Source organism: Microtus ochrogaster, linkage group LG1 (assembly GCF_000317375.1).
Source record: "Microtus ochrogaster isolate Prairie Vole_2 linkage group LG1, MicOch1.0, whole genome shotgun sequence".
NCBI lineage: Eukaryota > Metazoa > Chordata > Mammalia > Rodentia > Cricetidae > Microtus > Microtus ochrogaster.
This window is the reverse complement of record NC_022027.1, coordinates 38,845,072-38,870,939: the sequence shown is the minus strand read 5'-3', so window position 1 is coordinate 38,870,939 and position 25,868 is coordinate 38,845,072. Positions and strand designations below refer to the sequence as shown.

At 35.4% G+C, this 25,868-nt stretch overlaps 1 protein-coding gene across 20 annotated transcripts in view; it reads left to right on the top strand.

Moving 5' to 3' along the window:
* Nucleotides 1–25,868, top strand: part of Adgrl3 (adhesion G protein-coupled receptor L3) — a 745,864-nt gene that overhangs the window by 407,056 nt on the left and 312,940 nt on the right. The window lies entirely within an intron of this gene.

The following is a 25,868-nucleotide window of genomic DNA, read 5'->3' as shown; positions in this document are numbered from 1 at the left end:
GAAGAAGGCAACAGACGTGGGATTTATAGGTCTTAGACTTCTTCCACATCGTCTGTCCATAGAACATCTAATTTTGATGCTATATTTCGGTAATGAATACCTGTATTTGCAATGCTTCTTATGGGAGAACACACAATGCATAGATAATCAAAGAGGGGGTAGTATGTCCATGCTGAATTCCTTCAAGCTTCAGCAGATAGAAATTGATGGTAAATTTTATATACTTATGTGCATAATAACCTCAAAACTGATTTCTTTCAGTGTGATTAAAGTAATTATATATAAGATTTATGTACGTACTGTCAAGCTTTTGAAAATCTGATGCATATCCATTTGCAGGGTATAGACTGGAGAGTCACAGGAGGCCATGAATTAAGAACACTTCAGAGTATGTTTTATACACTCCCAGGGGTATGTCTGCAGCCTTTAGATCAGCCATGATATAGAGGAGCAATGTGGTTTTCTTTTTTCTTCAGGATTAATGAAGAATGAAATAATCTAAAATGGAGCATTTTCTGAGTTCTTATCCCAAAGCAAGATTCACCATCACAAAAGATTTGTTTTTTCTTACTAGTTAATTATTCATAGGATTTTGTAGTGAAAATCACACAGGAAATCCTGTAGTCTCATATTAGATATTCATCTCATCCCAGAGATAGAGAACACCTGGGATCATAAACAAATCCCAGGTTCCAACTTCCTTTGATGTCTCAGAAGGAGAAAACTATCTGGGGATCAGCAGGTTTCCCGTGCCAAGAGACAGCTCTGAGCTTGTTCATCCGTGCTTATTTCGAGAAACAGCACATGACTCATGAGCTGGAAGTGCGCACGCTTCAAAAATAGAGAGAATTTTGGCTAACAAGAAATGAATTATAATTTAAAAGTAATAATGAAGCAAGATAAAATTTCATTTTGAGTCATGGTAGCATGACGGAATAGTGAGAAATCGGCGCATTTCATGTACTTGTATATTTTGTCCTGAAAACTGTGTTTAAGTATATAGATTCAATTTTTACTCACAGTTGTGTTTTAGATATTATTGTCTCTACAGGGGCCTCTGTAAAAAGTATAAAGCTCCCAGTGGCCGTTTTTTGTTGACCAATGATATTTTAAGAAATGAAATGCATACATCATCTTCGAACTGAGACAGTTCCACGTTGCATGCATAATGAGATCTTTGTGAAATATGCCAAATGCGTTTCTAGAAAGGCATTTTATGAAAAAAATGTACAATAGACAAGACGTCATTTCTAAAATAGTTCTCGAAATCCTACATTAATATTCTAATTTTCATATTTTGAAACATGAAAGCAGAGATAAATTGTCAGATTATGGATATTTCTTTAAAAAAAAAACTGAAACAGTTCACAGCTGTCTCTTCAGTTCCCTGTATGTCATCAGCTCTGTTTGAGGATCACAACTCAAAAAGATTCTGCCAGATCCATTCTGAAATGTCCTCTGCAGAAATCACTTCAATATAAATAAGAAGTTGCTCACACTCTTTGCATAAAAGGATGTGCTTTTAAACATATGTCTTTTCTCTCAGAAATTCCCAACGATGGAAAACATGATTTTTAAATATCTATATTTGAAGTTTCTGATAATCATAAAATTTTCTGGATGTCTTAAAAATATTTCTCAGTATGTTATTAATCTGGTTGTTTTCTTTAATAAAAAATCACAAGTTGGGCATACCTGCTATTTACTTTAAACTATATGAATTTGTTGTGTGTATCTGAATTGTGTTTAAATTATCTTAATATATTTGTTCTAAAGAAGTATGCAGTGAAAACAAGCTTCAGGTGCAAACATCAAAAAAAAAAAGAATTATTCAGAGCTGAAATGCATTTAATAAACTTAATGTAATTTTAGAAAAAAATCACTCAAGGCAGAAACTGGGTCTGGGACACTGCTTAGTTCATTGACTGCCGAGAATGCACTAAGCCATGAGTTCCCTAGATTATCATAAAACATGCATGTTGATCTATATATGATATGCAAACAATAAGCAGATGGAAACAGGGAAATATGAAGTTCAAGGTGATCCTTAAGTATATTGCAAGTTTAGGACCAGTCTAAGATACCTGAACCCTTCTTTCAAGAAAAGTGTCTAAATCATGAACCAGCCCATGCATCAAAGCTTGTTGGCAATTCTTTAACAGGATGATGAGATTAAGACATCATAGATTTATAATATATTCTGATTACTTTAAAAGTAGCTGACTTCTCAGGCATATAAGCATGAATTTGTTCTATTTTCCCCCATAGACCTTCTAGGATATATTAATAAATCCTAATCTAGATCCATACCCAACTCTTTGTCTGAAACATGAAATGCATGTTTTTCCGAGTGCTGAAAATAAGTCACTTACTAAGATTATGGATGCCATCTCATGCCATTATTCCCATGGGTTAAAGGTTTACATATTTAACATCTTGACTCTCATAGCTATCTTCCTAGGAATTATGAACATCACCATTTTACTGCAAAGGAACCTTATGCTCAGCGTGTTAGATACATCCTGGCATGGAATGGAACTAGAGAATATCAGAACTAAGGCATTATCTGCCTCCAGTACCCACTCTCAGGGAGCTGTGATATTTAGCCTCATGGATTTTTGGTTGTTTCCCCCCCCCCCAAGTTATTTGATGCTCATTTCTTTCTACTCAGTAGAAACCGTAACTACCAGGTAGTACAAACGGTGTTTCCCATATCCAATCCTGGCTTCCTAACCTCTTAACTATTTCTTAAACAGTTTACATTCCTAGAAGTCACGAAACTACTACAAGCTTGTTTTTCCAAACACTTCCTAAAACTAGAATATAAACAAGTCTGTAACTTTTAATGAGCTTCTTCTCTATTTTGAGTTAAGTTTTTTTCTTATCTTTTTTTGGGGGGGGGTTGTTTGTATCAAAACTGAAATTTACTGAGATTTAGTGTTGGGGAAATGAAATTTACAGTTCATTCTTTGACATTTTCATTCAACAGGTAAACAATTTCTGTAAAGCCATAAGCTAAACAAATGGATAGCACCAGTTCCATCCTAAATGTAAGACCATGAACTGGGAACTGTGAGGATAGCCCAGTCTGTAGAATGCTTGACTTCTAAACCTGAGGGCCTGAGTTCAATCTGCCTGCAACCAGGCACAAGGAGGTAGGCAGATCCCTGGAATTCTTGTGTCTAGACTTTGAAGAAAGTTCTGGACTAAGGAGGCAACCTGTCAAAAAAAGGAGATGGCACCAGAGGAACAAGAACCAGGGTCCTCTGATATGCACCCACATGTACACACCTGTCTACTTATACCCCACATATACATATTCCTATACTCATATCCACGAGTGCCATTGCAACACACACACACACACGCACACGCACACGCACACGCACAAAGACCACAAGCAAAGTACTGTGGAATCTCCATCTGTGCTGCTTCATGAAATTTCGCGAATACATAATATGGCTGTGGTCTTTAATGCTACAGTGGAGTGGCAAAATCTCACTTGCCCAATACATTTACTGTACCTTTGGTGTGGTTAGATATATTGTAATAAACAAGTACCATTTTATTACAACTGCAAACCTTACTTAGTACACACTACATGTGTGTAGTCTAAGATATATAGTCTGTAGTGGATAGGGGCATCATAGGCTTTACACAGATTTCTTCAAATTTACTCAGTGACATTCACATAATTGTCGGTCACCTAATAATGCATTTATCAGGAGGTATCGTTAGTAATTGATGAACATAGTAAAATTGGACACATTAATGATGTTAGTTAGTTTTCCATTTGTGAGATAAAGACCATCATTAAAAGCAACTTAGAGACAAATGTATTTATAACATTTTTTTTATTAAAAATTTCTGCCTCCTCCCCGCCTCCGCCTCCCATTTCCCTTACCCTCCTCTGTCCCCCTCTCCCTCCCTCTCCAGCCCAAAGAGCAGTCAGGGTGCCCTGCCCTGTGGGAAGTCCAAGGTCCTCCCCCCTCCATCCAGGTCTAGGAAGGTGAGCATCCAAGCAGCCTGCCGCCCCCCCCCAAAGCAGTACATGCAGTAGGATCTAAATCCAGTGCCATTATTTATAACATTTTTGTGGCTTAGAGTACTTAATGAAGGGAAGTCAGGACAGGAATTCAGGGCAGGCACCTGGAGCCAGGAACTGAAGAAGCCGTGGAGGAGTACTGCTAACTGGCTTATTCTCTGACTGGTCAGCCTGCTTTCTTATATCATCCAGGACCAACTGCCCATGAGCAGCATTGTCCATAGGGGTCCCAGACCTTCCCACATCAATGGTTAATCTAGAAAGTGTCCTACAAACTTCCCTATGAAATCTGAGGGAGGCATTTGGTCAACTGATGCTTCTCCATCTCATGTCAAATTAACAAAAACTAACAGAAACCCTGTATGTAATTCACAAGCAACATTGAGTTTTTTTTAACATTTATTTACTCATTTGGGTTTTTTCTTTGTGTGTGTGTGTGTGTATGTGTGTGTGTGTGTGTGTGTGTGTACTCACATGCACACAACAGTGCATGTGTGAAGATCATCTTCCACCATGTGCACCCCAGGGATTAAACTCAGGTAGTCCAGTGTAGCAGCAGGCAGCCAGATTCATTGAGTGGTCCCGCTAATCCTGCAATATTGATTTTTCTTTCTCAAAAGATTTATTTTTATTTATGTCCGTGTGTGTATGTTACATGTGTGGGTGTGCCCGTGGAGGTCGGAGGAAGATGCTAGGTGCTTTGAAGCTGAGGTGACAGACAGTTGTGAGCCAGCTGATTTGGGAACTGACATTATTTCTTCTGGAAGAGCCACAATGGAATCGACTTTATAGTACCGAGTACTGGTTTTTATAGAGAGATAATTTTCATGGTTAGCAGAAATATATAAGAAAGCTTATTAATGATAATAAAGCATTTTAGAGGCAATGTAGACTGAAATTCAGCTTTGTCTATTGTATTACTTAAGAGAAGTAAACTAACCAAGGAATGCTTACAAAACTGACCATCAGGCTCTGGCCATGATCAGTGCCAGAACAACTTATATTTTTTAACAGACTTGTAGGACTCGATGAATAGATATAGTTGAACGATAATCTTACATAAAATCTTAGCCTAATTAATCTAACTCGCTTTTGAAGATGCCATGGGGGGGAGGGTTCAATGACTGCACTAACCTAGTCCGATTGCTGCTTCGGGATCTGTGTACTCTTTTTTTTTTCTTCTCAACTTCCACTGAAGTTATATTTAACCTTTACTAAATCCTCTTAACTCGTTCTGTCTTTTCTTGTCTATGTTCACAGGTTCCCTGTTTCTAATGAAATTTGGGGCAGGTGAATCAATACCTTTCTCTGTTCTTGTCACACCTTCCTTCGTTCCATTGTGGCTTTTATAGTATCTCTGTCCTCTTTTAAAGTCCGATTTTCCTCCTTAGCAGGTATTTTTCCCCCCAGGAAATGACCCAAATACTCAGAGGGTTAAACCTCGCCATTTACCAACACCTCATTTTTGATCTCCTCTCTCCCTTCTCCTCCAGCTCCCACCCATTCTGACCTGAATCCAAATTGTAATTGTGGCATCTTCCAGTAGAACTGCCTTTATTTAGCCAAGTTACAGGACCACTTTTGTCAGGGAGAAAACAATAAAACAATGTACCTTCTGCTCTGAGTGTTCTGAGGAGAGAATCTTTCCTTTGCATTCTGCTGACAAATCGAGTTTCTCCCAAGGCGTACAATCTCATACCTATTACCCATCAGAGGTGCTTGTCTATCCTCACGATCCCGTTTTCCTCTTTAGCTCTTTGTTTCATCCTTTCAAAAATATAAAGCACACATTATATTTTTCTTGCAGTCTCTTGCAGTGTTTCTGTTAAGAAATTATCGGAGGAAATATGTAATTTGGAGAACTCCTACACAAGGGTGTTTGATTAGAGTAGTCTATAGATCTTAGGACTTTCCCCGTTTTCACATTAGACATCCTAATATGAATGTGGCTAATGTCCTCATGAAATAACATGAATAATAATTATTATTATTGGAAAAATCATTATCAATAAATAATTTTTAGTGTTGTGTCTTTAACAGAAAGAAAAATGCATTATACTTTTAGCAACAAAGTTCCAACTTTTTATACTCAAGTAATTGAACACATTTACGTAACTAAATATCTCTGGCAAGTAAAGTTTAAATTCATGCATATTTTAATATATACATACTCTGGTTTTTAGTATTTTATTAAGTAATTTCATATTTCTTAACTTACTATACTGAAATTAGCTATTTATAATTTTTGAGAGAGTAAGAAATATTGAGACCTATCCTAGTTTTCAATTTCTTTTGAGACACATAGTAGATATTCAGTAAATACGCACTGAATAATTGAAAAGCAAATGAGGCCAAATGACTCCTCAGAAAGCATTTTTAGCAGAATAAACACATGAAGCCCTTGTCTATCAATAAAACCTTATTCATTTAAAGGGAGGATTTTAAATAAAAAAGGTATATATAAATATTAGTTTCGCAGAACAGATTGGTGAATAGCAATTACCCTTTCTTCCCTCCCTTCCTTATTGTCACTAGCTGGAGCTTTTTTTCTAACATGAAGAATTTCTGTTAGTTTCTTATACATAACAATAATCTACAAAGATTTTGAAGATTAATCAGTGATTATAATTAAGGTTTATATGTCAAATTTATAAAGCATCTATGGAAATACTGACACTACTTAAAACAAGAGCTGCTGGTGGATAATATCTCTTCTACATTCCCCTTCTAAACTGCCTCTCTTATCTCCGTCTGGGTGCTTCATATGTGCATGGAAGTTGTGCCAAAATAGATCCTACTATTTGCTTGGGAGATGTCCCATTTTTACTATCTTCCCCTTCTTGAAAACGCAGCACATACCAGATATTTAGATAAACACTGGGAATGCTTAATTTAGAAAAACAAAAGAAAATGTTTGTTTCCCAAAGGGTGTGCTGAAGTGAAGATTCTGGGTTCTATCCTCAATACCAAGAAGAAAAAGGAAGAAAAATAAAATAAAATTTTGTCCTTGAGGGAGTTTAGGCGAATGATGCCAAGGTTCCCTAACAAAGTTGATAGTTCATCAAAGAAATTAAGCACTAGAAACACAATCAAATTATTCCTTTAATTATTGTGTATATGTGTGCATCTTAAAGCATGCTGCTGCCCACACATGGAGGTCACCATTTGAGAACAGTTTTCTCTTTCTACTTAATGAATCCCAAGGGTCAAGCTCATGTCATCAGACTTTGTAGTCGACACCTTTAGCTGCTGTGCTATCTTGTCAGCTCTCAGGTTAAAAATTTAGTATTCTGCTGCAAAGCGGCTGATGGCTTACTCACCCAGCATAGGTGTCTTCTGGCAAGCTTTTCTAGAGAAGACCCTAAGAGGTAAACCTAACAGAATGACTATAGATGACAGATATAAAATACAGGACCAGGTAAAATATAAAAGAAGATGAAGCAAGAGATGGACAAAGTGGAAATCATAGACATTTGCTATGGTTCCAGTGTGTGTGTGTGTGTGTGTGTGTGTGTGTGTGTGTGTGTGTGTGTGTGATCTCCTTATACTTTATCTTCCATGCAATGACTGAATATGATTCTACATGTTTTATAGATAAAAGTCTTTCTAATTAATTCTATTTAAGACTGTTAATAATAGATCCAGCAAAAAGACCCAAGAAAAATTAGTTGTTAGCGAAACCAACTTCTCTATATCACATGTATTGCATTTGCATATGGCACTAAAATAGCAAATAAGTGGAACCAGTGGCTGTGAATATGAGTTAGATTAGTGAGTGAATGTGTGTTTACATTTCAAATTTGCTTTATCTTTAAAAAGGCAAAATTTCTCCCAGTAACTACTTAAGTATTTGAATTGAATAAATAATCTAACTCTACTGGATCTTTATTAATTGAACCTAGTTTTTCTTAGTATTTAAAATTTTGTTATTTTGAGATATTGTTCAACATCCAAATGCTGCCAGTAATGTGAATGTGACTAGTTTCTAGCTTCCAAGAAGAACCTATAATCTAGCCATCATTCCGTCATCCTCCAAGTAATCAGATCAATTTAGAATCAAAGACTCGGAAGGAAACTCAATATGGTTTAGTCCTTTATAGGATATATCACAAATGTATTTGCTGTTCACTAAGCTTTGCTACTTCCGCTAGAACAGAAAGTAATGTAAAGTAGAGGAGCAAATGACATGGAAGGCTGCTTCCAAGTAAACATCTATGGCAAATGCATATTTATAATTTTACATTCCTCCCACATTTTTCCTGAGTATGCCTTACCAGGCTCTCCCATTCACTGTGTAGGGGGGCGGGGGATAACATGTGGCATCAAATGGAGTTGATTTTACAATCTGGCTTCAGTAGATACCAGCTGTGTCCTAGTGAAGCTATTTCAGTACTAGGTGCGAGGTTGACCAGAGGACAAAACAAAATAAAGAATGGCTGACTTAAGACAGCCCATGCTTTCCTTAAGGGGGAATCTACAGAAAGGGGTCTCTGGTGCTAGAACCAGAGCCCACTGTCCCCTTCAAGGCTGAGCTAAATATAGGGCAGAAAGCAGGGTGGTAGGAAGGAGATTGAAAGGTTTCCTTTGGCTCTCAGTTGGCCATTGCCAGAGGTAACCAGAGAGGAGGCAGTTAGAGAACGCTAGGGTATTGATAAATAGTTCTCGCAGCAGCCTTAACTAGGGCTCCATAGGCTGAAATGATGAGAGTCATGAGAATCGAGTTAATTTAGTTGTAGAGACCAAATGACTTAATTTTGGGGGAGATTATGCTAGCTCAGCCAAAGCAGAAATACTTTATAAAATGTCATAGCCCTGGCTAAGAAGAGGAAAGAAGGATTATAATCATGAGTTCAGAGCATGTCTGTCAAACCAAATGGTTGCATATCAAAGTTTTGTATAGTGAGGGTACATTTAGTAAACTCCAAATATACATTACCAGTCAGGTTAATGTTCTAGTTGCAATCAGATTATTTTCACTGTCTTCAGGGTGTCAGTGCCGTATCACCTTGTGACTTGGAATTCCAAAATGGTTTTAAGTTAACCCCATGATTCTGTTTTAAACCAGTCTTTTCTTAGCAGAGTTGCGATCTTTAATTCAGATAAATAGCTAAGTAAGGCAAACTTCCCAAATCTGGCTTCACCTTACTTGGCTTCTGCTTTACTCTGTTGCCTGAAGGCCCCACCTACATTCCCTCTGGACTTGAGTGCTGGCACTGGTTCTTCCTCTAAAGCAACTTGAGCTCTGTAGCATCTCTGGGCATTGCATATTTTTCCTTCTTCCTCCACCATTAACTCTTGGTACAATTGCATTTACTGTTAGCCCCATTTTCTTCCCTTGTTTAATAATGTCCTTTCTCTGTAAGGGTCATCAATGTTCTCAAATGTGTCCAGAAGCCACCATCATTCATTTCTTTCAACAAATGGTGACTGAACACCTCTTTAAATGGGTCTAGATATCTAATCTTTATGTTCTAACAGTGGAGTGCAAGAACAGAGCAATGCAAGAGCATCTTTTAATGATTATGGGCGAACATTCTTTTAAGACACAAAGTAATGTAATACTGATCTGTTGGTTAGAACCATCCGAATGTTGCCAGTTGAGGTCTCTTTTCTTTCTTCAATGTTTAAGTTTCCAAAATAATCTCTCTGCAAGGAGACATGAAAGGGAGATTAAGGCTTACTTTCTAAAGTGTAAAAGATGAAAACATATTCTCTCTAATTGAAATTTGGCATTGTACACAGTAGCGCATTTTAATTCAGTTTCTCTCAGAGAAGTTTCAGAATACAAAACGGTCTTAATGTGACTGCATGATATTTTGGTCCTCATTTGCCTTCAGTATGGCCTATAATTAAGGCAATTAATGATGACATATGGCAATATCAAAAACTCAACTTTCTCAATATTATGAAAGTGCAATCCTTCTGTACATATGGTTGGATCCTTAACATCATGGCCTTTCCCATAAATTTAGTTCAAACTGCCTGAAAAAAAAGACAGCAAATGAACATTTTTAGGGATGGTGGGTGTTCAGTTTTCTTTGATGTTCCCAACATTGTAAATCACTTCAGTCTAACCATTTGCTTCTTAGAAGCCTGAGGACATGCATCCAAATCCCTGTAGGAAAACTTCTTCAATTTTAGTATTTAGATCAGCTTGAAATGAACTCAGTGCTCAGTTAACAGAGAGAGAATTCAGACATGTCAAAAGTTGTCTTCCAACAAAGCAAACAAAAGCCTAATGGAATTATAGCAGAAGGGGAGGAATAAACCTCTTTATACACTCTGAACTCCACTGTTTGCCTTGACTCCCTTCCTCTCCTCTTGTTCTTATCTTTTAGACAGCTCATTTACTGTTGTTTGCTCAAGATAACAGGAAGATTTCAGAAGTGAGATCATATTCACAGTTGTTGGGGAGGGATGTGAAATGTTTGCTTTGATATAAGGATTTTCCCTCTTCTATCTTGTAGAAAAAAAAAACTAGTGAAATCCTAGCTGGCTAATTATATTGGAATCTAAGAAAACATTGGTATGACAGAGCTTTACCTTCCTGGATCTGTTATTAGTTATGAACCCAAAGTTAGCAAATCAACTTCAAGAAAAAGTTTGCTGCCTAAAAAGAATAACATTACCCATATTCTCAAGACAAACCCAGAGTTTCTCATTCTACTGTATCAGGTAATACCTGATCGTTATGATAAATGGGTTAAAATACCAAGCCTGAAAAACATTAATTATGAATAACAGCTCTTCAGTGCCCTATGGTGCATGTTTAAGGACAAATAATACATGCAGAACAAGAAGCATGTTGCTCTGTGTCTTTAGGACAGTTGTTTAGTCATTAGTCAGTATTGGCCCTCACTTTATTTTTACTAGCACTGAATCTAATACATATTTCATGAGTTTATGATATATATATATATATATATATATATATATATGTATATATATATATATATATATTACTTTAGTTAGATGCTATTCCTTAAGTTATGAGATGATATTTTCTAAAGTGGTGGTGTTTTCTCTATCCTCGGGCTGTAGATTTAGCATCAGTTAGTGTCAATCACTTAAAGTTTCACTTGTTATTAATCCTAAAGAGGTTGAACATTAGGACCAATTAACAAAGTGATGTTCTTCCTCCCACCCTCCTTCTTCAACCTGTTCCATCCTTCTCTCTCTGACCACCTAGCTTGTAGGAAGCAGGACCTCCCTCCATGCCATTCGTGAGTATTAGGAGGAATCTCACTATTTACCCAAAATATTTCAATTAATCTGATGGTTTAGAAAAGTGAGTTATTACTCACTACAAGCAGTAGTTTCAGAGTTGTATTGACTATTCAAATAAGTGATTTGTGTAATAGAATTAAAAGTTTCCAGACCACAATTAGTGTTAATGAAGGTTTTCTTTCATTATTTATATGCTGATTATACTTAAAAACTGACTCATGAAATTTCCAACACCAAGAATTAGAAAATTGTGGTCTAATTTCTGAATTAAATTCTTAAAATTTTCTATGTGAATGTGTTTTCATGAGTTAACATTTCGGCATTGACTAGTATTTCTCTGTCTTTGAACCCTTTAATAAGGCTGTAGGCTTCACAGAAAATCAGATCTAATTTTATATTAGCCAGTGGTTGCTAAGTAACTATTTGATGCAAATTAATCACTAAACATTTAGCAGCTCGTTCTCTGATTGGAGTGCATGCTGGAGTGACTTCAGAGCTGATAGCTCAGCAAACAATTGATGGAGGAAGACTATTCTGAGATGCTTAATAAAAATAGCTGATGAGTCCTCCACTTGATTTCCTTCCTTTGTCACAATCATAAAAGAAAGCAAGAAATTGACAGGGATGGTTAACAGTTTTTTCCTAATAGTGGATGCTGTTTAAAGTTCAAGCGCATAAGCCAAAATTGTACTAAAATACTTTATAGAATATTTCCAGGGCAACCTGCTCCATTAGTGGATTCTATTTTATAATTAAGGAGCCTGAGAACATAAATTAAATAGCTCATCCAAATACGCTTGCCTAGTAGGAATTTGAACCCAATTCTCTTTGAATCTTGTGTTGATCTATTTTTATTTATGATAGAGCAAATATGAAAATTTTCACATTCTTGAGCATTTAAGGTTTACCAGATTTCATAAAATGTGTTATTCCTCAGGAAATGTTATGTAAAAGAACTGAAATCCCATGCTGAAGTTGTCTTGACTTCAAAAGGATTATCATCAGGACCTAGGGATGAGTTCATTGCTATTATAGAGTATCATTAGGAAGGAGACACAGTGTAAATGTGTCTGAGATGTTTCTGTTTGGTCCCTGCCTTAGACTGCATCTTATTTATGATGTTTTGTTGATGCCAATATTTGTTAACATTTTTTAGTATTGGTATCTTACTGCTATGGTGTAAAATGTATTAGTATTAGTAGGCTAAAACACAGAACCCTATTTGTTTAGAGTAATGAATGTTAGATATCTAAAGCTAATATTTTTGCAATGATGCGAGCTATTTAGAGGCAAAAAGAAAAATTTAATCATAAAATTCTGAAGAAAGATTTACAGAGAGGATGGAGAGATGACACAGCAGTTCAGTTTAAATACTACTTGTGTGGAGGACCTCAGTTCAGTTTCAGTGTCCTCCTTGGGCATCTCTAGCTCCAAAGGTGTCCAACACCAGTAACTTTTATTTAGAACTTCCTTTACATGAACATACACAAATTTAAAAATACAATAAATTTACATAAAAATGGTTACATACATAAAAAGCAAATAGGCAGGGCCAGGTGAGGTGGCTCCCATCTTTGGTCATAGCACTTGGAGGCAAAGACAGGAGGATCTCTAAGTTCTAGACCAGTCCTATCTACTAATCAATTCCCAGACCCCATTTTCAGAGCTACATGCTGAGACCATATCGCCAAAAAAAGGCAAATAATGAAAAATACTATAAATGCATGAAAAAAAACCTCATCTTTCCTTAAGTTACTACCACTAAAATGAATCCCAATAATGTTAAAAGGACTGTCCTTTTGTGCATACTTGTATGTATATCACACACCATATGACTGTACAGGGCTATGAATACTTACATATTCATATATATTATTCCTTTCTTTTATATATTATATTTATATCATATATTATATTCATACATAACAATTTTATATATTCCTATATATTTCTAATAAGGTATTCATACTTCTTTCAATATTTATTTCTTCTGGAGAGTTACACATGACAATACGTTTTCACAAAAGCATAGTTAGATTACTCATACATCTTGTTTTTCTACCCTAGAAAGTTAACTAGTGTAGTTTTTTTTTTTTTTGAGTCAAGTAGTCCAGATACATTTGCATATTTTTTAATGTATCAAGTCCCTAATTTAATGTGCAAAGGATTCAGGAATTCTCCTAATGTTGAAATTTAACTTTGTGTCCCTACATATGTGATAATGCAGATGTTAACAAAGCATTTATTTGTCAAGGGTTTCTTTTGGGTATTTTTTAAATAGAGGGGAGGCACTTGTCCATTTGGCATCTAGTAACCCATTTGCTAAAGGCAGTTGCTTAATGACTCAAGTTATACGGTAAAAGCAGATAAGACTGAAACTGGTGTAAACTCTCTGAGAAAGTGTGTGACCCGTCATATCTGTGGGGTAGCCTTTGCTATCACTTGCAATATATGCTTTCTTTGTCACTGTGGTGATTTTCCCTGGAATCATCATGGAATAAACTTTAGGGTAGCTCACAACATCTGTACTCGTCAGGGAGATTACTCAACCAAAATGCCTAAATGGGAGAAGCAAACTATCTTTGTCCTAATTAGAGACATAGTGAATCGTACATGCAAACTAATGTCCACAGTGGCAGCAGTGGTTTAGGAAATTTGATTATTAATTCAATGATATACTTTAAAGGTTTCATATTCACCTTTCAGGAAATGTTTCCATCAACTTAATGACAATGTTCCTACTTCAAAATTGTCACTGGAAACTCAATTTGAAGTAAAACTTTGTTTCAGAATACAGGATAGCTGTTGCCCCTCCTCCTTTATGAAGCTCTTCCTACTGGTGTCTTTTAGATAATGTCAAATTGCTCATCTCAGTCCTCTTCAACATTTCATCCTACGTTTCAGATTTAGATGAGAAATAATCTTTTACATATATTTGGCTATTATTTGTCATTCTGATTTCTTTGCTATTTCCTGTCATTTTCTGTTTCTCACAAGCTGTAAAGATCTCTCCCAAAAATAAATTTTAGATTTGTCTTCCTTCTCACTGAGCATTCGTGTTGGTCCTCCAGCCCCTCTCTCTTTCTCCCTCTCTGTCTCTCTACATTCCTCTTTTTTTCCTTTCCCTCTTCTTCCTTTCTTCTTCTCTTCCCTCCTTTCTTCTTTCTCATCTTTCCTTCTGTTTTTATCTCTTCCTCCAGCTTTCTCATTTACAGTATAAGTAATCTGTTAAAAGTGGAAGAAATTTTCCCAAACTCAATCTCTTGCTATAACTTGTAGTTTGTTTGTGGAATTTCTTACATTTTGAACAAGTCAATGATCTTAATCATTCAATGTAACAGAGAGGTTTCTGAGATATTCTGAACCAATCATGGACACATGATTGTTGGGAATTAGGGGGCTCTTATCAGATGATTCTTGCAATTTCCTCATGCTTCTAAGAAACTAAATAATTTTTTTTTGTTATCATGATTCCCTAAGTGAAAATAATTTATAAATTATTTTATAATGTTCAAGTTCTGTTTGAGAGATGTTATTTGTCTTTCTGGGACTGGGCTACCATAATTAATATAATATTTTCTAGTTTGTGATATCTGTCCAAATTTCATGACTTTCATTTTTCATGACAATTGTATAATAATTTTCCACAGTGTATATGTATCCCTCGTTTGGTTTTCGAGTGGCAAGTAGTCCTTCCTGGAATTATATACGAAGAAGACATACAAGTAACATCATATGGACTGAGTATATTGTGCATGCGTGAGTGCATGTGTGTGTGTTTAAAGAGAGAAAGGCCAAAGGTAACTTCTGTATTTGAGAAACAGCAAGAGGCACATAAAAGGAGTTAGAGGGAATATAGGGAAACGGGAAAGTGATGATGTAATCATGTCTTAATTTTAAAATAATTTTAAAAGTGAGTCAAAAATAAATAAAAATCTGTAGTCTATTAAGAAAAATTTTTAAACTGAAGGATTATTTTATTCTTAGCTTTTTAGGGTATAGTGATCTCCAGTTTGGTAACATGAAAAATAATACTTGGAATAAGAACACAACTTTTATGCTCTTTATATTCTTATAATGTATTACTTTGTGGTTATTATCACACTTTACCTAACTGCATTTTTTTTGCCCCATAAGGTAAAATATCCCCTGGTTTTAAAAAAATTAGTATGAGGGACTATTACTTTTTTGTTTAAACAATTTTAATTAACTATAAATCTATTTCTCAGACAGAAAACATTCAATATTGAATACATGTGAAATGTTTTAAGACATTCTAATTAACCTTTAAACTATCATTCTCACCTTTCTAGAGAATATGAGAAAATGCTAATTCTGAAATTGCCCAAATTTTGTGTCACTTCTTGTTGCATACAGTAAACAAATCAGTGTGCAGTGAGCCTTAATGTAACCTGCATGCTTGAGTATTATAATGTTAGAACCCCTAAAAATCAATATCATTCAATAAACATGATGTTTCAAGTGGTAGAATGAAGATTATGTGAAGTCTTAAGATGAAGCTGTTGCGTCAGAATAATTTGATTTGCAGTCTGGCTCTGCCACCTCCATTAGTGATCACATCCTTGACAGACACAGAGTTCATCCAATTTCAGTTCTTATTGTGCAGAGGTATTGATGTTTTCATGTTACTCTGATCAGTCAATAAGGTTAGAAGGATAAAGTTTATTTAGTTTTCAACATTGCCTTCTTGAAGTCAAATGTCTATTTAATTAAATTTTCCAATATTTGGCAGGACAAGAATAGTAGTGTCAGCTTTCCTTAGCTTAATATTAAATAGCATCTTATGAAATCTGCTGAAGACCATCTGCAGTAATAGGAAACAGATATACTGTGAAGTGAGTGATGGGAGAGATGGGCAGGCCAAATGCTTTGCCAAGGATGTCGGTGATTTCTAAGAGTTTCCTGATGCAAAATGTGCAATATGTCTTCCAGTCTCGAGTATGACATTTCTTTTATCACTGGATTATGATGATCTGTAAAATGGTGTTGCTTATTATTTTGAACATGCATATACATGTGGATACATTCAATGATTCTTCAAATTTTTCCAAGCCAAAGATAGTGGCAATGACTTCAAAATACAATGCCTTCCAAATTTTTAAAACTTAATTTGGGTACTTAAAATGTAGTAATGCTATTATTTGCCTTCATATTACAATTTAACATATTTTTCAGTATAACCATTGGTGCATCAGAAAGAAAAATTTGTATTTAGTTTATAGAAATTGGATGAAATTTCAAATTATGAAATTTTTGCTTACTCAGTATATTTTGTATATTTTGCTATTAGTATGGGTGCTGTGTTAAATACTCACTATAGCAGAACTAACAGAATGACTAAAGATAAGATGGATAAGATCTTTGCTCTTAATGTATTTTCTTTCTAGTGGAACAAATAGTCATTAAGTACAAATTGTCAATGAATACATTTTTTTAGCAAAAATGTCTGACATGCAATTCTAGTAATAACCTGCCAACAGTGTTATAGCATATTACATTCCTGGATGTATTGTGCTTCTTGGAATAGGGTTTTGCCCATTTAAGAACCATACCAGTTATCTGCAAATGATATTACATCTTAATGGCAATTGCATTTCTATGAAAGTTGCATATTAACTGTGAATTTAATTACTTCTCTCTCTACCCGTACTACCATAGAGTTATGATTTATTAATTTAATTACTTAGGGGAACTAATGTCTACCTAGTTTGTATTTTGAATTGGTGTAGATGCTATCCTTTAAAAAATATAACTACCTCAAATGTTTTCTTCCTCATTCACATTCTAAATATTTACTTAATAACTTTACATAAATGATAGATTATGCAGTTTCTTGAGACCTGTTTAATCAGCGGCTGTATCTTTATTTATATTCATAAGTCCTGTTTGTCCAGTTACACAATATAATATAAACCTGTTAGTCTTAAAAAAAACTAATACAGCACTAACCTCAATATCGTGAAAAAAAAATCTTATCATTAAGTAGGTGCGATAGCACAAGTGAACAAGTCACTATTATACTTCTGGCTGCATAACAAACAAAAGTATTGCCACATTTTATAATATTACTGCTCAGAAAAGAAAGTCAGGAAACATTTTAAGAAAGAAATAGCAGGTAAAATGAAATAGATTTAAAAACGAAACTCACGTTTAAATAAAATATGCATACTATTTTTGAGTAATAGTAAAAATAGGCAGACACATGGAGGTTAAACAAAATATCAGCGGTGCAAAAAGCAAAGATATAGCAGCCCACAAAATTACCATCTCTACTTCTGTAGGCCCTGAGCTTCACAGGAACCAACCCAGGAGTTGTAGCACACTGTTGTCTCTTTGAACTTTAGCCTATACTCACTTTAGACAAATCTATAGGGTTTTACGTTTATAAGGTGATTGCAAGTCTGGGGTACCAGACCTTTCTCAAGGGCTCTGTGTTATTAGTGTGGGTCCTCTCTATAATCTGATGATAGCCTCTACTGTTTACTCTTTAACCATTGTGTCTGTCACCTTTCCATGTCACAAGTACCCCAAATAATCAACTTACATGAGGGAATATTTATTTTGACTCAAAGTTTTAGAAATTCCATGCCATGATTGGCTGACTCTATTGATTTTATTGCTCTGATAAAACAGAATATCATATTGGGAATATATGTTACAATGAATGTAGTCATTGTCTGGAAAACTAATAGTCAAAAAATCAGAAAGAATGTGTCAGTCCAGCAATTCACAACCTTTAGACCTTTTAGATCTTTGGGAATCTAAAGATCCTTTATCAGGGATTTCATACCAGATATTCTACATATCAGATATAAATAAGTACATACATTACAGTTTATAATAGCAAATTACAGTTATGAAGAAGCAATGAAATTATTCTATGATTATGGGTCACCACAACATGAGGAACTGAGTTAGAGGGTTGCAGTATTTGGAAGGTGGAGAACCACTGCACCAGCCCCATAAACGTATGTATCTAGCAACTCATCTCCTTCTATATTCTAACACTAATTTTTACCATGTCCCAATTACTACATGAGCCAAACTGCAATACTATTGACTGTAATCCTGGTCCATAAACTCTCAGACTCATCTCATAAAGAAAAATGTGCTCAATCTACTGCCAAAAGTCTTTGAATTCTTAATTCTTTCAGCATTGCTTATTCTGAGCTAGTATATTTTAAGAAAGAAGAGGAACAGGAGGAGGAGGAGAAGGCAGACAGATGTGGGCAGAAAAGAAAGCTGCTTACTTACAAAATATAATTGTGAACAGGCATTGATACAAGTCCCTAGTCCTAAGCAGGGTTATCAAGAAATGGGTAAAATGAAAAGAAATCAAGAGCTGAGGGGGCTGGAGAGATGGCTCAGTGGTTAAGAGCATTGCCTGCTCTTCCAAAGGTCATGAGTTCAATTCCTGGCAACCACATGGTGGCTCACAACCATCTGTAATGAGGTCTGGTGCCCTCTTCTGGCCTGCAGACATACATTCAGACAGAATATTGTATACATAATAAATAAATAAATATTGCCAGGCGATGGTGGCACACGCCTTTAATCCCAGCACTAGGGAGGCAGAGGCAGGCGGATCTCTGTGAGTTCGAGACCAGCCTGGACTACAGAGCTAATTCCAGGACAGGCTCCAAGAAAAAAAAAGAGCTGAAACACATTTGAGTTCTTATGATGTTCCAAATAGTGTATCTCACAGTTTGTGATATTATTGAGAAAGAGCTATTTACAGAAATATGATACTTGTGAATTCATTTATATAGTAATTTTATATTTGAAATTATAATTACATCATTTAATTTCTGTTCCCTTCCCTCTAGGCCTTCCTCTGAAAACCTTCTTGTCCACTCTCAAATCCATGGCTTCTTTTTTATTAATTGTTGTTAGATATATTCTTAAATGTGTAAGTATAACCTGTTTGAGCCAGTATAATGTTACTTCCATATACATACATACTATACATACATACTTACATACACACATAATATATATCATATACATATATACACATATACATATATGTATTATATATTCATGCATACACACACATGTATGATCTCAGTGCTGACCCTTAGTATTCGATAATGAATTGGGGGTCGCTTCCCTGAGGAAGACTTGGTCTCCTGCTCTGAGCATTCTTCAATAGCCTATATTTCTTTGATTAGTGTTGAGGCCTAGCAAGCTTTCTACCTTCTACATTAGTATGTCTATTAGCATCTTCATTGTTTGAGTCTCAGGTAGACAACATATTGATGAGACTTCATAGATGTGGGTCTCTGTAGCATGTCTAGGTTATACAGTCTCAAAGCAAATTTCCTGTTCATCTGGCTCTCACAAGCCTTTTCCATGAAGATTCCTGAGCCATAAGTGCAAAGAATCGTGTTTTAGATTTGTCCGTTAAGCTAGGGCACCATACTGTCTTGTTTTGCATTTTGACTGGCTTTGGTTTTCTCTAATTGTCTTTGTTTGTTGTGATGAGAGGTTCCTAGATGAGGGCTGAGGACCACACTTATCTGTGAGTGTAAGGAAAAATACTTAGATTGTAGTTAAGAATGGTTCTGCTTTAGTAATTGGCACTTTGAGGTCCACCTCTAAGATCTATGTCTTCACTAATCTTGAGTTGTTGACTCAGTTTCTTGTACTGGTTTATAGTTTATTTCATGTTGAGAAGGCTTGGAGTCTAGTTTATGAGTTTTGGGTTACTACCAAGTTATGTAAACTACACTATTAGGATTATGGTGCTATGATGGTAGTGACTGTAGGCATCATAGCTGAATAGGACTATTGCTTGCTTCCTTCCCTTGGATGCTTGCATGGCATCGTCTCATATCATAAAAGCTAATATTCATGGAGAAAGCATTCAGGTTAAATCTAGCTCAGGTCCGCTGGGTCCTGTGTCCAAAGTGCATGGTATGGAAACATCAATTGCCCATAATATTTTTAGAGTCTGTTGGACAACCATGACCAACAACTCAAAGGCAAACTTCTGTCTAGGGTTGGGGTTTTGTTAGACAGTCTATGACTGTCAGGGTATACATTGTCATCCCACAAGGGAAGGTTTCTTTTAGATTGCATATGCATATGCCTGCATAGATTTATACATATTATATATATAAATTTTTGGTAAATAGATACTATGACTTACGACAATTTCAGCCATCTTTAATGTAATTTTACTCTCCTCTCTCCTGTACTTATCTCCCTGCTTTCTCCCTAATTAAAGTCCTTCTCCAGTTTTCTATTCCTTCCTTCCAAACACTTTACCCTGTTTTATGTTTAAGAAATATGTGTGGCATATATTACAGAGATGATGCAACCTTTGGTTCCAGACCCTGTTGTGATCTGAGATAATTATATATAGTGCATAGACTTCCAGGAACTTCACTTTAAAATTATATCTTATGTAAATGGAAGACTATTCTTACACGATGGGTGGCATTATCCAATTCAGTTAAAATTACTCTCTTGTTAACTTTCCAGCTTTGACTCAAATTAGTTTATCTTCCGGCTTTAGAATCTCACTTAAACCATTAGTGGGCTTCTTCCTCTAGGGACTTTCATTTATACTTTCCCATTGAGAGCGTAATGCTATCAGAAATAGTAATAGTGCTTTATGCTTCATAGCATTTATCATACAAAGACTTGTGGGCATTTTGAACTTAGAAATTGGTAGTATCTGTGATATCCCTAAGCTTGGGCAGAAACTGAAATGGATTTCTCCAGGTTGGAGATGGAATTATGAGATCAAGGAGAACAGAAACAATTCTCTAAATGTGATTATGAAAAACTGGTGCAACAGAGGTGTCTATTTTTAAATGACCTGAAACCCGAGGAAGTCAATAAATTGAATATCAGATACATTCAAAAATAACATAAAAGCTAAATGAATTTTTATTTATTATCAATCTGAATATCTGATCTTCCTTAATAATTTTCTTTGATCATTTCATCAGTTGCTACATCCCTCCACTACAGTGGACCCAAATTTTAGCAGCTAAAAATAATAAATATCTAAAAGGGCAGAAATGGCATCAGATCCAAGATGGCCTTGTGAACCAGGCAGAGAATTATAGGCCGTGTCTAACCTTTGAATTTTATAGGAGAATGCCCTTGTTTGAATGCAGATGGTAAAGTTTGTGGTGGCGACCAGACCCATGAAGGTTTGCATTTTTGACAATACATAGCCAATCATGGTCTTATCTCAGTGATTCCTAAACACATGATTGTGACTTTAAGAAACTTATCCAGTTATACATAGATGGTCTTGATGTATCAAATTTTTCATAAAATGAGATGTTTTAATGCATTCAGAGCTATTGAAAAGCTGACTGAATTTGAAGAAAGTACTGTGTTTAAAAGAAATAAAAATTTTAGTGTGGTAGTATAAGATCAGATTTGTGATCAAATATCTGTATCTCTATAAAATATATATAGAGATGATTGCTGTGGGATTTTTAGAGGATAGAGTAGATGGATATGGATGAATATAAAGTTGTATGTAGGTATATATATGGAAGGGTGGAGTAAATAAGGTAACCATCAGCAAAGATATACATCACTTGATACAAGAGTGACTAAAGAGAAGAAAGCTGTGTAGAAACCAGTCCATTAAAAGTATGTTAAAATAAATTCAACAACTATTACGGTACTTCATACCTACTATACAGTGGTGAAGAGAACATAGGTAAAAAGTATATTCGAGTGCTCAAAATACTTCTACTTTCAATTTAAACTCAATTGCTAAGCCTATTGCTATAAATATCACAAAATGAAACTGTGAATGAAGAAATTCCTTCCAGCTGGGAAACCTAAATAGACTTTACCTCATAAGACAACAGAAAATAAAATAGCTTTTATTTAGACAAGAAAGGAGTTTTCACTTAATGTTAGTTTAAAAGAAAATGAACATATTACTAAAACAGCTTTAAAGAATACTGTATCATTTACATTCAGGGAACCTTAAATTGAAGGAAGAGGTTGGGCTAATGAATTTCAGCACATAATCATCACAGGTAGGTGCCAGGCAACCCCAAGTGAACCGATGAGTCAGTAATGGTGCTAAGAAAGATGGAGTTTAGTGTAAGGTGGTAGCAAACGTTAAACCGTAGTAATTGTATTTGACTATCCAATTGTGTATCAGAGGAAAATAAGCACACAAACATTGCTCTAAGATGTTTGTGAAATATGCAGGGTTCTAGGAGTCAGGATACAACTTGGCTGTAATAAAATGCTGCTGTCAGCCAAGATCCTTAACTGAAAAGTGTGTGTGTGGGGGTGTCACCCCTCTCAGTTATTACAGAGAGCCATGCCAGGATGCTAACATTCAAGAGGGAACTCAGCACGTCAGCATCATATGCCTACAAGTGCAATTTCAGTTTTGAGAGTTATAGGGACATCTGAAAATAATAAAAGAAAAAATAGAGAGCAAAAGTATGATAAAACTTTCAGGTCTGCTGTGGAAGACACAACACAGATATAGATTCAAAAAGTTGGTTCAAGTAGAAAACCATCTAATGCTGAATGTAGCAAAGAGTGTAACAGCATCAAAACTAAGAGAAGTTTGAAATAATAAACAACTCTACTAGCCTTATGGAATTCTGAAAACTGACATATCTCAGAATATGTTCTATTGAGTGTTAGTCATTTGCGTGGTAGTTATAGACTTGTAAGCTTGTAAGACGCACAAAAATAAGTTTCATTGCTCACTTTCACCTTGTGTTCTAAATGTCATACGTGATATGGGGAAGTAGCAGAAGGAAGGTGATGACCCCATAGGAGTGAAGTCAGCATCTTCCTTTTTTCACCTTGAAATGATGGTGTGAGCCGTTTTTAACAAAAGAAATTTATTTCTGGATTTGGTGATGTGTCTAAAGGCAGCATCTTGATTCATTAGGAGCTAAAAAATGTAACGGCATGATGCGAATAGCACAGTTAGTTGAATTCTAGCTATAAAGATGAGAGTTTAAAATCTAACAAATCAGGAATTGAAGAAGATTCCAATAAAAAGATATAACTAAAGGATTAGTAATTGTGCATTCAATCTGATCTGGAAGCTGATACATACGGGATAGACTAAAGATTTATTAAAGATATTTGGGATATAAAAATAGTGGTAGTAACATAATAATAAGGCTAAATAACGTGCTTTTCATTTCTTCTGTTTACTACATAAACCTTTCATGTTTAAGCATCTAGACTAGAAAACTTGGGTTGAAAATACAGCTCAGAAATAAAAACTGGGCTTCCCACATTGACCCAAGGCTCTGCACAAGTTTATTACCTTAACTGAATAAACATAGTGTTTTATCCTTCCTTGTTGTCAATTTTATTAAATTTCCATTAATTTTAAGAAGGTCTGAGTAACTATGCAACTTCTTCACAAGAGGGAAACAACTTTGAAAAGTGTTCTTATCATTTCATAATCTTATTGTTCATCTTCAATCACTGCTAGCCATTTAGAGTTTTAACTCAACATTCATTTCATTGAAGGCATGTGAATCCTAAGTTTTGCTTTTATTTTATCCTTTGATTTCACTTGATTATTATCTAGTTGATCAAACTTGCTGAAAGTCTCTGTAAGTCATTGTTGTACATGAGCTAAAAGTCTAGGGATCTTTGTGTGTTTCTTAGTACAAATTCAAGTCTCTGAAATGAATTGTCACTCTATGTGTGTGTGTATGTGTGTGTCTGAGATATATCCATTTGCACATGTATATATTTCACCATACCATTTGGAATCTAGTTATTTCTCTCCTGAATTTTCTAGGTTTTCTACCTAGAAAGGAAATTGTATTTGCCTGCAATAATTTGTGACTGATTCTATTTACAGTTTTTAGCATGCAGCAATCAACTGTTTCTTCATTTATTGCAGAATATTGCCTGTGCCTTAACTCAGTAACACTGTTTTTCTTGCAGTTCTGCGGACTGTCTTATACACGCTACAAAAGTCATTTATCTATCTACTGCTTTCTCTTAAACTTTTCTCTGCATTTAATGATTTTTATTTGTCACATCATTTGATCATTGTAAATATTGATACTTAATATTTTATGCAAACTCTTTGTCTCACAGTTTCCAAACTGGCAACATGGAAATTATGATCTTCATAAAATTATAGTAACTCAATACATTTAAACATATAGAAGAGGCCTCAAGCAAAAGATGCATTCCACAAATCTTGGTTATCGCTGTTATTATTTGGTATCTTAGTCTCTGCCAAGATGCGTGAACCACTCATAACTCTCCCGTGAAAGTGCTTTTGAGAACTGTACATTTTCAATAAACACAGGAGCTCTTTGCAGTTACTCAGCTTGAGCACTGAAAGAGCTATTCTGGGAATTAGTATTCAATGATTTCTTTGCAAATATCTTGTAGGAAACGTCAATCTAATAAACATAAGCATTTGCTTATCCACCCACATCTGAAAATACATTTCTGAATTTCCAATTAAAACATCAATGTTCGATGACACCATATAATTTTAAGAAAAGTAAATCCATTTATAAAACACTGGTATCACAACTGTTATTTCTATTGTTAGAGCTAACAAATTAGGACAGTCTTGCTGGGCAGTGATTCAGAGAAGCAATGAAAGCAAAGAATGGGTATTAAAAAAAAAAAAGACTAAACTCTGTCATCACAGAATCTAGGTTCTCTTCCTTCACCAGGACATATGATCCTCCTCTATGATGTTTTCTTCCATTGTTTGCTTTGATGTTTATTTTAAACACATCCCACTTTAAAATAAAAGTCTTACTTAGAGACCACATACACAATGGTGTCTTCACCTGAGTACTGGAAAGTTGTCCTCACAAACTTGGAATCCTATGTCTAAATAGTGTGGAGGGTCTCTTTTTAATGTACAACAACTCTGCTCTTTGGATGACCTAACATGAACCACTCTTGAGCATCTGATTAGCGGTCTTCAGAGGAAAACCCCAGCTCCTGCTGAAGGAATTTAATGGGCACATACAAACTGTAATTTCTGGAAAATGTCACCCTTCCTCAGTTTTTGTTATTTGATATTGGTGCATCCAAAATTGATAGGAAAATGTTAAATGTTCACAATTGCCACTCACAACACAGGTGCATGTAGAGTCCTTCGCAGAGAGTAATTATGTTCCCAAAGAAAGAAAACTAATAATTCGGCAAGATCACTCAACAAGTGCTGGCTTCATTTATTTAACTGTTCTTTCTACCTGATTTTCACAAGACTGGGCCCATGCAGGCTTATTAAAGCTAATGATTATTTTTACTTCTATAATCAAAACTTATATTTTTTCTCACTTACCAGTATACTCAGATTTTTATTAAGCAAGCGAAGTCTCACTGCCAGTAATAATAATATGGGAACATGAAACTCCAGCATTTCCTGTGCCTATCTTTCTCCTGTGTTCTAGCAGATGCTTTGTGACAGGGAGGCTCCTCCCACGTCCTGGAGCACTGGTAACACATCCCCATGTGCTTTGTATACCTCTCAAGAATTAAAGATTCCTTGCTTTTTCCGTCACAGTCCAGCTGGCCTTGGTGAGCTCCCCATAGATCAGCTCCACTGTCTCAATGGGTGGGT